Below are 13,407 nucleotides of genomic sequence, written 5' to 3' on the forward strand. Positions count from 1 at the left end.
CTCGGGTTCGAGTCCTGGTCTGGGAAGATCCCACATGCCGGGGAGCAACTAAGCCCTTGCACCACAACTACTGAGCCTGCACTCTAGAGCCCGCAAGCCACAACTACTGAGCCCGCGTGCCTAGAGCCTGTGCTCCGCAGCAAGAGAAGCCACCGCAATGAGAAGTCTACGCACCGCAACGAAGAGTAACCCCCGCTCGCCGCAACTAGAGAAAGCCTGCGCGCAGCAATGAAGACCCAACGCAGCCAAAAATAAAATAAATTAATTAATTAATAACAAATAGTTAAGGGGTGGTGGAGTAAGGGGAGAGAGTCCTGGGTTCAATCTCTACCCCACTACTTATTTCCTGGGGCCTTGGGTGAGGATCTGAACGTTTCATAACTGCATTCTCCTCACTCGACAAATGGGGAGAATCCTCTTCTGGTCAAGTGATTAGGTACATCATAAAAGTCTCTCTCTGTTCCTTTACCCCCTATACACACACACACACACACACACACACACGCATGCACACACACACACACACACACAGGCTCAAAAATGCAGTCCATCTGGTAGACCAAGCCTTTAAAATTCGGTATTCATGACAGGAACACAATAAAAAAATGGTGGGAAACCATGAGGGTTTCTAAACTTAAGTCATTCAAATGTGCGCCAGCTACACAATCATGAATAATTTTATTCTAAATCCCCTCATTTAAAACATTTAAATACATTTATTTTAAAATAGAAAATTTAAATGACTGCCGTACATGGAAAAATGGAATGACATACCAGAAATTGAACAAGAAAGTACAGTGAAAGCAAAACACTGTTTTTAAGTGGGGGGAGAGGGGCCCCACTTCTCCATATGCTCCTGGTAAGCTGGCCTAGATAGTCACAGCTGACTGCCTCAAAATGCCCGTAGACCCATCAGCTGAGCCCATCGGACCCCTGACCCATTTCTGCCAGTTTCTCAATGAGGCCACGACTCCATCACCCAAAGACCAGAACTCTGTACATCCCTATTTTTTACGTTCTCCCTTCCCTGTCCAAGTTGGTTTGAAGTCAACTCTATTGAAGTATAATATCCATTTAATAAAATGTATCCATTTTAAGTGTACAGTTTGATGGGTTTTGACAAATCCATGGCGTCACCATTACCCCAATCAATACAGAGAATATTTCCATCACCCCCAAAAGAATCCCCTGGGTCCCTTTGCAGTCTACCCCCATCCCATCCTCATCCCCAAACAACCACTGATGCAATTTTCTGTCCCTCTAGATTAGATTTCTCTTTACTAGAATTTCATATAAATGGAACCATATAGTATGTAGCCTTTTGTGACTGGCTTCTTTCGTTCAGCATGATGTTTTTGAGATTAACTCGCGCCTTTGTGTATATTCATTGATTCATTCATTCCCCTTCGTGGCTGAATAATATTCCATTATATGGATGTACCAGAGTTGATCTGTTCTGGACACCTGGGTTGTTTACAGTTTGGGGCTATTACAAATAATAGCCTGTTCTGAACATTAGTGTATAAGACTGTGTGGGGGAAACAATGTTCTGTTCTGAACATTAGTGTATAAGACTGTGTGGGGGAAAAAAAGAAAAGAGGGAATTCCCTGGCAGTCCAGTGGTTAGGACTCTGCACTCTCACTGCCAAGGGCCCAGGTTCAATCCCTGGTCAGGGAACTAAGATCCCACAAGCCATGGCGTGGCCAAAAAAGAAAAAGAAAAGAGAACTGAACTTTACCAAAAAAAAAAAAAAAAAAAAAAAGATTTTGTATGAGCATACATTTTTGCTTCTCTTGGGTAAATACCAAATGTGGAATGGCTAGATCATATGGAAAGTGTATTTAACTCGGGAAGAAACTGCCACATCATTTTCCAAAGCAGCTGCACCCTTTTCCATGCCTAGCAGCAACCTCTGAGTGTTCCAGGTGCTCCACGTCCTCAATATCGTTTTGTATGGACGAGTTACTGTTTTAAAATCTTAGTTCTTCCAGCAGGTGGTGTAGTGATATCTCATCGTGGTTTTCCTGTTCCTTTCCCCAATGACTAATGCTTTTGAGCATCTTTTCATGTGCCTTGTGGCCATCTCTGTGTCTTCTTTTGCAAAGTGTCTGTTCCAAACCCTTTGCCATTTTGTTTGTCTTTCTTTTTTTTTTTTCGGCCGCGCCAGGTGGCTTGTGGGATCGTAGTTCCCTGATCAGGGATCAAACCCGTGCCCCCTGCAGTGGAAGTGTGGAGTCCTAACCACTGGACCCCCAGGGAATTCCCTTGTCTTCTTCTTATTGAGTTATAAGTGTTCTTTATGTGTTCTGGCAATAAGCCCTCCGTCAGATATATGTATTCCAAATACCTTCTTCCAGTTAATGGCGTGCCTTTTCATTTCTTAAATGGGCCTCCTCAAATCTTGAGATGCTTCCGTTGTGCCAGAAGTCATGGTCCTTCATAAGCAAAATTCCCTGTATTCTCAACATCTTCAGAGATCACTGTCTTTACCTTCTCGCCATAACAGATGCCTGGCTCTTTCCCAAGGACTGGAAGCTCTTAAGTTGTGGCTGTGTTTTCTCCAGCTCTTTGCACTTTTGTGCCTCTTGTGATGAAGTGGGTGTCTTTGCCCCATCATTGCTCCTAACTCTCCCCTCAAACTCTGCAGCTTCGAATCTCAGGCCGTCAAACAATTCTCTCTACTACCTGTCCTTGCTGCTTTGTCCGTCAACCCTCAGGTCACCCCCTCCTTTACTATTTTCCCTCCTGGTTCTTTTCTTGAAAACTCCCCTGGGCATAATTCTTAGTGATTTCAGGATCCACGTGGGCCAGGGTTTCCCAACATTGGCACTGTTGACCTTTGGAGATTAACAGTGTTGACATCCACGTCATTCTTGCTTGTGGGGTCTGCCCTGTGCATTGTGGGATGTTCAACAACGCCCCTGACCCCTACCCACCCAACGCCAGTAGAGAACCCACCACCCCTAAGTGTGGCAACCAAAATGTCTCTAGATGTGACCAAGTGTCCCCCGGAGGGCAGACTCGCCCTTCATGGAGAACCATGGAACTTGATGAGCCTTCCAGGTGTGTGACTTTCAAATCCTTTAACTCTTCTCTCCCAGTGACCTCGTCCTCCCCTCTACCTCAGCCTCCAGCTCTCATGGTCTTATTTTAGACCTTGACGTGTACAGGAATTGCATCCCTTTCCGTATTCTCAAACACTCCACTCATTGACCCACACTTCTTTTCTTTCCATCTCACTCCTTTTGGTGTTCCTGTTCAAACAATCCTTTAGCTCTGCTAGAAGCTGTCATCCATGGATCATTGCCCCCTTCCCCTGTGCCCTCACCCAGTTTAGAGCCATGGTCTGTTATTACAATCCCTCCTTGACATATACCCTCAACTCCCTCCTCTATCTCTTCCTTCATCCCATTGACCTGGCTGGACTTAATTAAAACCAACACTCCATCCCCTCCTCACCTGTACCTGGGCAGTCTCGCACACAGCCGTGCCGACTGGTCTCCCTTGAGACTCTAGACCTCTAGCCCGCTGCTCAGCACTCCTACCACATCCCCCAGTCCCTTCACTCGCCAACTCTGTCATAGGTTGATGTCCTACCTCCCGTCTCCCCTCAAGCCTCCCCCTTCCTCCTGACTCTCAGCTCTGGACCTCACCTCCTACCTTCTGCAAAAACCAAGCCACAGAAGAGAACTTCCACAGCATCTCAGAACACCTACCCATGTCCCTTCATCTGGGCTGTCAGCGTTGCCTTCTTTGTTGTTGTGACGGAGCTGTCTGTGCTTCCAGCCAAGGTCAACTTTCCACCTACACCCTGGATTCCACTCCACTCGAGGCCATCGCTCTAACAAGTCTCTGCTTTCTCTCATAACAGCAGACATCCCCTCTCTTCTCCATTATTGCCATTAGCTTATAGACATGTGATAATTTCTGTGAGATATATCTCTATATATAGATATATAGATATATATTTCACATCTTCTCTATCCACTCCTCTATCCACTTCTCTATCCACTTCTCTGTGGACACTTAGGTTGCGTCCACATCTTGGCTGTTGTAAATAGTGCTGCCGTGAGCACTGGGGTGCATGGATCTTTTTGAATTAGAGTTTTGTCTGGATATATGCCCAGGAGTGGGATGGCTGGATCATATGGTAGCTCTATTTTTAGTTTTCTGAGGAACCTCCATACTGTTCTCCATAGTGGCTGAACCAACTTACATTCTGGGGGGAGGGGCACAGTTTAACCCATAACCCAGCCTTTGAGAGGGGGCTGGGAAGGGACAGGCAGAGTCTCCCCCTGCGGACCACAGTGATCTCAGCTTTGATGTTGAAGAGAAACGTTGGCCTTTGGGGCTAGATTTACAAGTCTGAATCTTTTGAACCTTAAAATCTGGGAGAAATCCCAGCTGGCAATATGTCTCCTCAGTTTTGTCACCATTCCCCTGCAGATGAATAACAGAAGGTGTGCAAAAAAGGTTAATCTCAGAATAACCATTGGGGGTTAATGGATTTCGGAAGAGAAGGCACTGAAAGATACATGTCACAGAACTTTCTCACTCCAGGTAGGAACAGGACAGAGGTTTGCTTAAGGAGATACTTGCAAGTCAGTTGTCAGATTGAGCAAAGAAAAATGCAGAATGCCCATTTCGATGTGAATTTCAGATACACAAGAAATCATGTTTTAGTGTAAGTCCATCCCACGCAATATAGAGGACACACTCATACTAAATATTATTCACTGTTTATCTGAAATTCAAATTTAATTGGGCATCCTGCATTTTTTCTGGCAACCCGTTTCCAAATGACTAATGGAGTTAATCCACGTTAGAAGGCTATTGTGATGGAGTTTTTGAAACTTTGAGGCCACTTCAGGGTGTGGGTGAAGCAGAAACAGTTCACAACACACACTGACCCCAGTGAAAACCCAGTGTGACTCTTACAAGGTGCAACCCCCCCTTCCCCCCTCTGAGGTGACCACTTCTCTGGATTTGGTGTTCACCATTCCTTTGCTTTTTTTTTTTTTTTTAAAAAGCATTTTATCACATATGCATGTCCCCCTAAACCTAAGGCAATATTAAAAATATTGGCCAGGTCTTAACCCTTTAGCTGCTGGGTCATGAAGAAGTCCGTAGGGTCACAGGGGCAAAGCCAGGGTGCTCAGGAACGTGCTGGAGTGAGGGAGGCTGGGAGCAGCAGCTACCTACCAACCAGTTTTGCCATATTTTATCAACTGGTACATTCATACAGAGGTGTGCCTGCTGGGTAGCAGCCCTGCCCTAAATACTATTTGTTGAGTGTAGCCTTATTTTCTTTTAATCATTCTATAAACAGATATACTGTTTTATGACATGGTTTAATTTCTTTCTTTTGTTTTTGTTTTGGCCCAGCACGATCTTGTTGGGAGTCATTCTCATTAATGTATGTCTCTGCTGTTCATTATTTTATGTGTCATGCATTGAATGACTACCCCACCATTTATTCATCTAGTCTACAGTTCAGGAATATTCCAAGGTTTTGCTATGGCTAGCAGGGCTGCTCTGAATAATCTTGTACATGAAATCTGGATCCACGTGTCAGAGTTTCTCAGGGGGACGTAAATCTGGAAAGGGAGTTCCCAATCGCAGGATCCGTTCATTTTCAGCTTTACTGGACCTGTCACAAAGAGTCAAGCTCCCTTTCCACGGGGCAAGGTTGTTCCTGGGGAGCAGCTGCCTTGCCAGAGACTACATTTCCCAGCCTCCCTTGCAGCTAGTTGAGGTCCTATGACTTGTTTTGACCAATAGAAAGTACGCCAAAGGGAGGTGTGTCTTTCAGGACTGAGATGGTTAAGGATGCAGTGTGTCTTCCTCATGCTGTCCTTTCCTGCTAGGGCTGCTCTGAAAGCTTCAAGCCGGGCGGGTGGAAGCCACATGTTGGGAATGGAGGCATCACAGACGGAAGGAGCCTGGACCACTTGACAGACTGCCTTCCAGGGTAGAAGCACACATTCAGTGGACTTAGCTTATGTAAGAAATAAACTTTCACTCTTAAGATACCGAGATCTGCTGTATTTTCTTATTCCAGCAATTGACTGACCCTGCCCAGTAATATATTAGATCATGTGAAATTGTTTTCCGAAATGGTTGCCCACCTCACATTTCTCTCAGTGAGGGATGAGCGGTTTCCTTGCTTCTCATTCTCACCAATGCTTTTAATTTACCAACTTTATTTTTAATTTTTTTTTCTTTTCTGGCCGCGCCACACAGTTTGCGGGATCTTAGTTCCCCGACCAGGGATTGAACCCAGGCCCTGGGCAGTGAGAACACGGAGTCCTAACCACTGAACCACCAGGGAATTCCCTTAATTTCCAACTTAAAAAAAAAACTTTCTATCTTGAAACATTTCTGTTGCAACAGAAAAGTTGCAAGAAGAGTTCAATGAACTGCAGAGTAACTTTCACCCAAATTTACCAATCACTAACATTTTGCCATTTTCCCCTCCCCCCTCTCTATTTTTGAAGAACTATTTCAAAGCAGCTTGTGAGCATCACGTCCCTTCACCCCTAAATATTTAAGCATGTATCTCCTAAGAACTAGACCACTCTCTTACATACCGATTCATTTATCAAATTCAGAAAATTTCTACAGATATAATAGTATTATCTAATCAACAGTCCGTATTCAAAGTTCACCAATTGCCCAGCCATGTCCTTCATGGCCTTGGGCATTTTCAGACTTTAAATTTTTGCCCCTCTGCGCCTGTAACCATGATTTATTTAAACATCATCTTTAAATGAACTCACTTTTCAAAAAGGTAACTACATACATTTATTTCAGGAGGCAATTTTACATTGCTCCCCTAAATGGAAAACTAGAAAAGTAAGCAAGTAGAAAGCAACTCTAAAAGCTTATACTAGTGTATATGCACACACACACACACACACACACACACACACACACACACACACACACATCTCAAGAAAGGGAAGTTAAAGGCCAAAATGCTAATAATACTGAGGATATATCTGGGTAGTTAGGGTCCTCATATTTTCTTGTTATTTTTAAATTTTTGATAGTAAGTTGCTTTTCTTTTTTAAAAAACTGTGCTGTTAAAATATATCTTAGAAATTTAAATTGCACTGATTTCAATTTTCATGATTGTGAGCTCTTGGTCAAGCTTTATATGTGCCATATATATATATTTTAAAAACCTAATTATTAAATGAAGAACCCCAAAACAAAACAAAACAAAAATAAATGCTTGGGACTTCCCTGGTGGTGCAGTGATTAAGAATCCACCTGCCAATGCAGGGGACACGGGTTCGAGCCCTGGTCCGGGAAGATCCCAGGTGCCGTGGAGCAACTAAGCCAGTGCGCCACACATACTGAGCCTGCGCACTAGAGCCCGCGAGCCACAACTACTGAGCCCGTGTGCCACAACTACTGAAGCCCGAGCGCCTAGAGCCCGTGCTGTGCAACAAGGGAAGCCACCACAATGAGAAGCCCACGCACCGCAACAAAGAGTAGCCCCCTCTCGCTGCAACTAGAGAAAGTCCGCGTGCAGCGAAGACCCAACGCAGCCAAAAATAAATAAATTTATTTTAAAAAATAATAAAATGTTGTGTTAGTTTCAGGTGTACAGCACAGTGATTCAGATATATGTATATATATGTATATTCTTTTCCCTTATAGGTTATTACAAAATATTGAGTATAGTTCCCTGTGCTATACAGTAGGTCTTGTTGTTTAAGTATTTTATATATAGTAGTGTGTATCTGTTAATCCTAAACTCCTAGTTTATCCCTCTCCCCTTTCCCCTTTGGTAACCATAAGTATGTCTTCTAGATTCCACATATAAGCAATGTCATATAGTATTTGTCTTTGTCTGGCTTACTTCACTTGTGATAATCTCTAGGTCCATCCCTGTTGCTGTAAATGGCATTATTTCATACTTTAAAAAATTATTTTATTTATTTATTTATTTATTTTGGTTGTGTCTGGTCTTAGTTGCAAGCACACGGGATCTTCATTGAGGCACATGGGATCTTTTCGTTGTGGCACACGGGCTCTTTGTTGTGGCATTTGGGCTTCTCTCTAGTTGTGGCGTGCAGGTTTTCTCTTCTCTAGTTGTGGTGCGTGGGCTCCAGAGTGCACGGGCTCTATAGTTTGCGGCACTAGGGCTCTCTAGTTGAGACGCGCAAGCTCAGTAGTTGTGGCATGTGGGCTTAGTTGCCACGTGGCATGTGGGATCTTAGTTCCCCGACCAGGGATTGAATCCATGTCCCCTGCATTGGAAGGTAGATTCTTTACCACTGGACCACCAGGGAAGTCCCTCATTCTTTTTTATGGCTGAGTAATATTCCATTATATATCTATATACCACATCTTCTTTATCCATTCCTCTGTTGGTGGACATTTAGGTTGATTCCATATCCTGGCTATTGTAAATAGTGCTGCAATGAACATTGGGGTGCATGCATCTTTTCGAATTGGAGTTCCCTCCAGATATATGCCCAGGAGTGGATTGCAGGATCATATGGTGGTTCTATTTTAAGTTTTTCAGGAACCTCCATACTGTTCTCCACAGTGGCTGTCAATCACGCTATTTTAAAAAATCAATATGGAGAAGCCAAAAGGTGATATTAAATTTCTAGCCCAGAAGGGGAGACCGAGAATTGTTAGAGAGGCTCTGAAGACACACTAGCATTCAACCGAGCTTTTCTCATTGGCTGAATCAGCCAGAAAGAGACATCAAAAGATACTGTCTTGGGACTTCCCTGGTGGTCCAGTGGTTAAGACTCCATGCTTCCATTTCAGGGGGCACGGGTTTGATCCCTTGTCAGGGAACTAAGATCCCGCATGCCACATGGTGAGGCCAAAAAAAAAATACTAACTGTCTCATAATGGGATCCAATGTTCTTTAAGGCCATAAAGGGGTGCATGTCCCACACTTTGGGGAACACTGTCTTCTCCTTGTGTGTGACTCTGGGGCAGGTCACTTGAACCTTTGAGACCCTCCGTTCTCTCATCTGTGAAGTGGGAAGGCACATCACCCATCTGAGGGGCAGGGACCTTGGTGATTAAGAACAGTTACTTTGTTTTGTTTTGTTTTTTCTCCACGACATGCAGCTTGCTGGATCTTAGTTCCCTGACCAGGGATCAAACCTGGATCCTGGCAGTGGAAACACCAAGTCCTAATCACTGGACCACCAGGGAATTCCCTAAGAACAGTTACTTTTTTTTTTTTTTTAATTTGGTTGTGCTGGGTCTTCCTTGTGGCTCGTGGGCTCCTTAGTTGTGGCATGCGAACTCTTAGTTGTGGCATGCATGTAGGATCTAGTTCCCTGGCCAGGGATCGAACCTGGGCCCCCTGCATTGGGAGCTCGGAGTCTTAACCACTGTGCCACCAGGGAAGTCCCAGAACAGTTACTTTGGAGACCCAGGTTTGGTTCCACCCCTGGAGCTCCTGGGGTATCTGAGACAATGAAATGAGATAATGCTTAGCACAGTGCTTAGAACTGCTAATAAACATTAGCCCAGCACTGTCCGGTAGAAATCTTATGTGACCCACATGTGCAACTTAAAATTTTCTAGTAGCCACATCTTGGAAAGTAAAGAGGAACAGCTAACATGAATTCTAATGACAACATGATGCTCGGTGAAATAAGCCAGACACCAAAAAAAAAGACAAGCACTAAATGATTCCACTTATAGGAGGTCCTAGAGGAGTCCAATTCATGCAGACAGGAAGTAGATGCTGGGGGCCAGGGGCTGGGGGAGGGGACAGAGCTTCATTTTTACAAGATGGAGAGTCCTGGAGATGGAGGGTGGGGATGGTTGTCCAACAGTGTGAATGTCCTTAATGCCACTGAGCTGTGCACTTAAAAATGGTTAAGATGGCAAGCGTTACGTTCTGTGTATTTTCCCATAGTTAAAAGTAGGAATAAAACGTAAAAGAATTATAGTAAGAAGGCTTCAAGATATGGAAGGCTGTTAATGGCATTTTAAGTGAAAAAATTGGGAACGACATACAACGGCACCCAAATCTTTGTAAAAATAATAATAATAATAATACGAATGATTGTTTAAGCCGAAAACCCTAGCCCAGTATTAACAGCAGTTATCTCTGGACTGTAAGGTTATCAGCGAGTTTCATTTTCTCTTGGCAGTTCTTTGTCAACCTCCTCACCACCCCCACTGGCATCTACCTCCCACCCTTTCAAGCCCCATGGGAACAGATCTGGGGTGAGATGCCCGTGTCCATCATGGACAGAGTCCCATCCACTGCTTCAATTCCGATGAGGTGAGGTCCCCATTCCCATCCCCCACCGTGCTGTCAAGTCCATCCTCATCCCCGAACCCATCCCAGTGTTGTTCTCCACCTCACCCCCAACGCTGTCCATGTCCCCGTCCCCAGTTCCATCCCCAACGCCTTCCATTCCCAATGCTGTCTTTAGTCTCATCTCCAATCCCAACTCAGCCTCCACCCTCCACCCCAACCTGATCCCCAGGCCAGTTCCCAACGCTGTATCCATTCTTATCCCCAATTCCATCCTCGTGTCTATCTCAACCTCAATTTAGTTCAGCCCCAGCCCCCAGCCCGCTCACCCTCTTCCGTGAGTAGATGATTGGTTCCCTCCAAATGTCCACATCCTTGTTACCAAAACTTGGGAATATGTCACCTTCCATGGCAAAGGTGTCATTGAATTGAGGATCTTGAGAGGAGGAGATTGTCTCGCGTTGTCCTCGTGGACCCAGTGTCATCCCAAGGGTCTTTTTTTAATTTTAATATGTATTTATTTATTTATCTGGTGCACCAGGTCTTAATTGCGGCATGCAGGATCTAGTTCCCTAACCAGGGATCGAAGCCAGCCCCCCTGCATTGGGAGCACGGAGTCTTAGCCACTGGACCACCGGGGACGTCCCCATCACAAGGGTCTTTATAAGAAGCTCCAGGTCAGAGAAAAGGGGTAAGATTATGGCATCAAAAGAAGGGATGACGCATTTTGGTTTTCTTTTCTTTTTCCTTTTTTTTTTTTTTTTTTGTCTGCGATGGGTCTTTGTTGCTGCGCATGGGCTTCTCATCGTGGTGGCTTCTCTTGTTGCGGAGCACGGGCTCTAGGCGCACAGGCTTCAGTAGTTGTGGCACGCGGGCTCAGTAGTTGTGGCTCGCGGGCTCTAGAGCGCAGGCTCAGTAGTTGTGGTGCACAAGCTTAGTTACTCCGGGGATGTGGCATCTTCCCGGACCAGGGCTCGAACCCGTGTCCCCTGCATTGGCAGGTGGGTTCTTAACCACTGCGCCACCAGGGAAGTCCCGGATGATGCACTTTGAAGATGGAGGAAGGGGCCCTGAGCCAAGGAATGCAGGCAGCCCCTAGAGGCCAGAGAAAGCCAGGATGTGGATTCTTCCCTGGAGCCTCCAGAAGGAGCCAGCCCTGCCCACACCTGGGTGTTTGCCCCATAGGACGCCTTCCGAACTCCTGATCTCCAGAACCGTACGATAGTAGATGCGTGTAGTCTCAAGCCACTGTTTGTGCTAATCTGTTGCAGCGGCCGTGGAGACGCATCACCCCTCCACCCAAGCTCTGGCCCTTCATACCTGCTCGCTGGTAGAGGGCGAGCGCCACCCCCTCAGCACCCACACACCTGTCTCACCGTCCTGTTGCCCCTGTGCGCGTGTGCAGCACAGGGTGATTTCCCAAACTCCAGGCTGCAGTGGGCGTGGGCACCTGTTACCACCTTGCTTCCGGCTGCTAAACCCTTAAGCAAGATCCAGGAGAGCCAGATCCTGATGGCTGTGTCCTCGCCCAGATTTGACTAGGGAGGGACACAGGAGGCGGTCTGCTTCCAGCTGGGCTGGGAGAGGCTGGGGTGGCAGCGGTGGCGGTGTGTGTGTGTGTTCTAATATTTATTTTTTTATTTGGCCATTCTGGGTCTTAGTTGCAGCACATGGGATCTTTAGCTGCCTTGCGTCATGTGAGATCTAGTTCCCTGACCAGGGATTGAACCCGTGCCCCCTGCATTGGGAGCCCGGAGTCTTAGCCACTGTGCCACCGGGGAAGTCCCAGTGGTGTGTGTTTGCTCTCCTGGTCCACCTGGGGAAGGAGTTTGGGGCCAGGGCTATGGCTACAGGTGGGTTTTTTGCTGATCTAGGGGAGTAGAGAGCCAGGTCGAGCTTTTAATTCAGGCTCTGGAAACTTCTGTCACCTCTAAACGTGACGTCTTTCTCATCCCTCCAGAGGATCTTGAAGGCGGCTCTCTGCGTATCTGGAAGAGTGTGAACGTGGAAGCATTTTACACCGTGTAGATCAGGGATCCCCAACCCCCAGACCGTGCTCCCCATCGCTCACATTAAAGACTGAACCATCCCCTTGGCCACTTCCATGGAAAAATTGTCTTCCACGAAACTGGTTCCTGGTGCCAAAAAGGTTGGGGACCGCTGTCGTAGATGATGATCGTGATGACGATGGTTTAATAGCCTCTTTTCATTCAGTGCCAACTCTGGGCTGAGGCCTCAGCCTACACAACGTCAATAGTTCCCAAGTTTCGAATTTACAGCGGACCCTCGGGGTTTTCCTATATCCACCCCCCACCGAAACTCTTATTTACGTAAGATATTTTGTCAAACGACACCCCCTTTAAAAAGCTAAATTAATTACTTTAAAAAAATGTGGTGAAATATATATAACATGAAATGTACCACGTTAACCATTTTTAATTCTTAAAGCCCGGGCGCAGCAATGAAGACCCAACACAGCCAAAAATAAACACATAAATTTATTTTAAAAAGTGAAATAAATAAATACCATGTAAATAATATCAAGACAGTCTGGCTGGATACTGTTGCCGGCTGAAGGGCTTTTTAACAAACAAAGGGATGAAATGTTGAGGCATAAACATGCATTAGCACCAACTGAGCCCCTCTCCTGGAACTATTGAGAACTGAAAAGGGAGTAAATAGATTTCTCGCCACACAGTTCAGTGATTCTCAATGCAGGGCCACCATCACCCAACATTTTCTTCCTAGGGAAATGCTGTATCAGCTCATTAAATCTTCACAGTAGCCCTAAGAGGGAGGTACTATTACTATTCCCATCTTACAGGCGAGAAAGCTGAGGCTCAGAGAGGTGCATTCACTTGCCCAAGGCCACACAGCTTAGGAACAGGAGGAACTCAGAATTCAAACTCAGGCCTGTCTGACTGTCAAACCAGAGCTTTCCACAGCCCTGGGAAGCCAGGACTGGGGACCCCAGGCCCAGAACTCCACAGATTCCTCCCCTCAGGGATGCTTTGGTGGAAGCTGGGACACTCTAGGTGTATGAGGTCTTGTCCACCCAAGAGAAACGGCTTCAATCCAGCCTAGCCTTCCATAGCACAGACAGGAAGACTGAAGCCCCCAAAGGAGTTTCTATCACCAAGGATTCCAAGGG

General features: G+C 45.9%; 1 long non-coding RNA gene across 1 annotated transcript in view; it reads left to right on the plus strand.

Moving 5' to 3' along the window:
• LOC141278398 (uncharacterized) overlaps nucleotides 1-11,277 on the plus strand; it is a 32,030-nt gene extending 20,753 nt beyond the window's left edge. Inside the window, exons 2-3 of the long non-coding RNA XR_012331120.1 lie at nucleotides 10,147-10,280; nucleotides 10,798-11,277. This is a non-coding gene — a long non-coding RNA (uncharacterized lncRNA). The remainder of the gene's footprint in view (nucleotides 1-10,146; nucleotides 10,281-10,797) is intronic.
• Nucleotides 11,278-13,407: the final 2,130 nt, after the last annotated feature.

The sequence above is a fragment of the Tursiops truncatus genome, chromosome 3 (assembly GCF_011762595.2).
Source record: "Tursiops truncatus isolate mTurTru1 chromosome 3, mTurTru1.mat.Y, whole genome shotgun sequence".
Lineage (NCBI taxonomy): Eukaryota > Metazoa > Chordata > Mammalia > Artiodactyla > Delphinidae > Tursiops > Tursiops truncatus.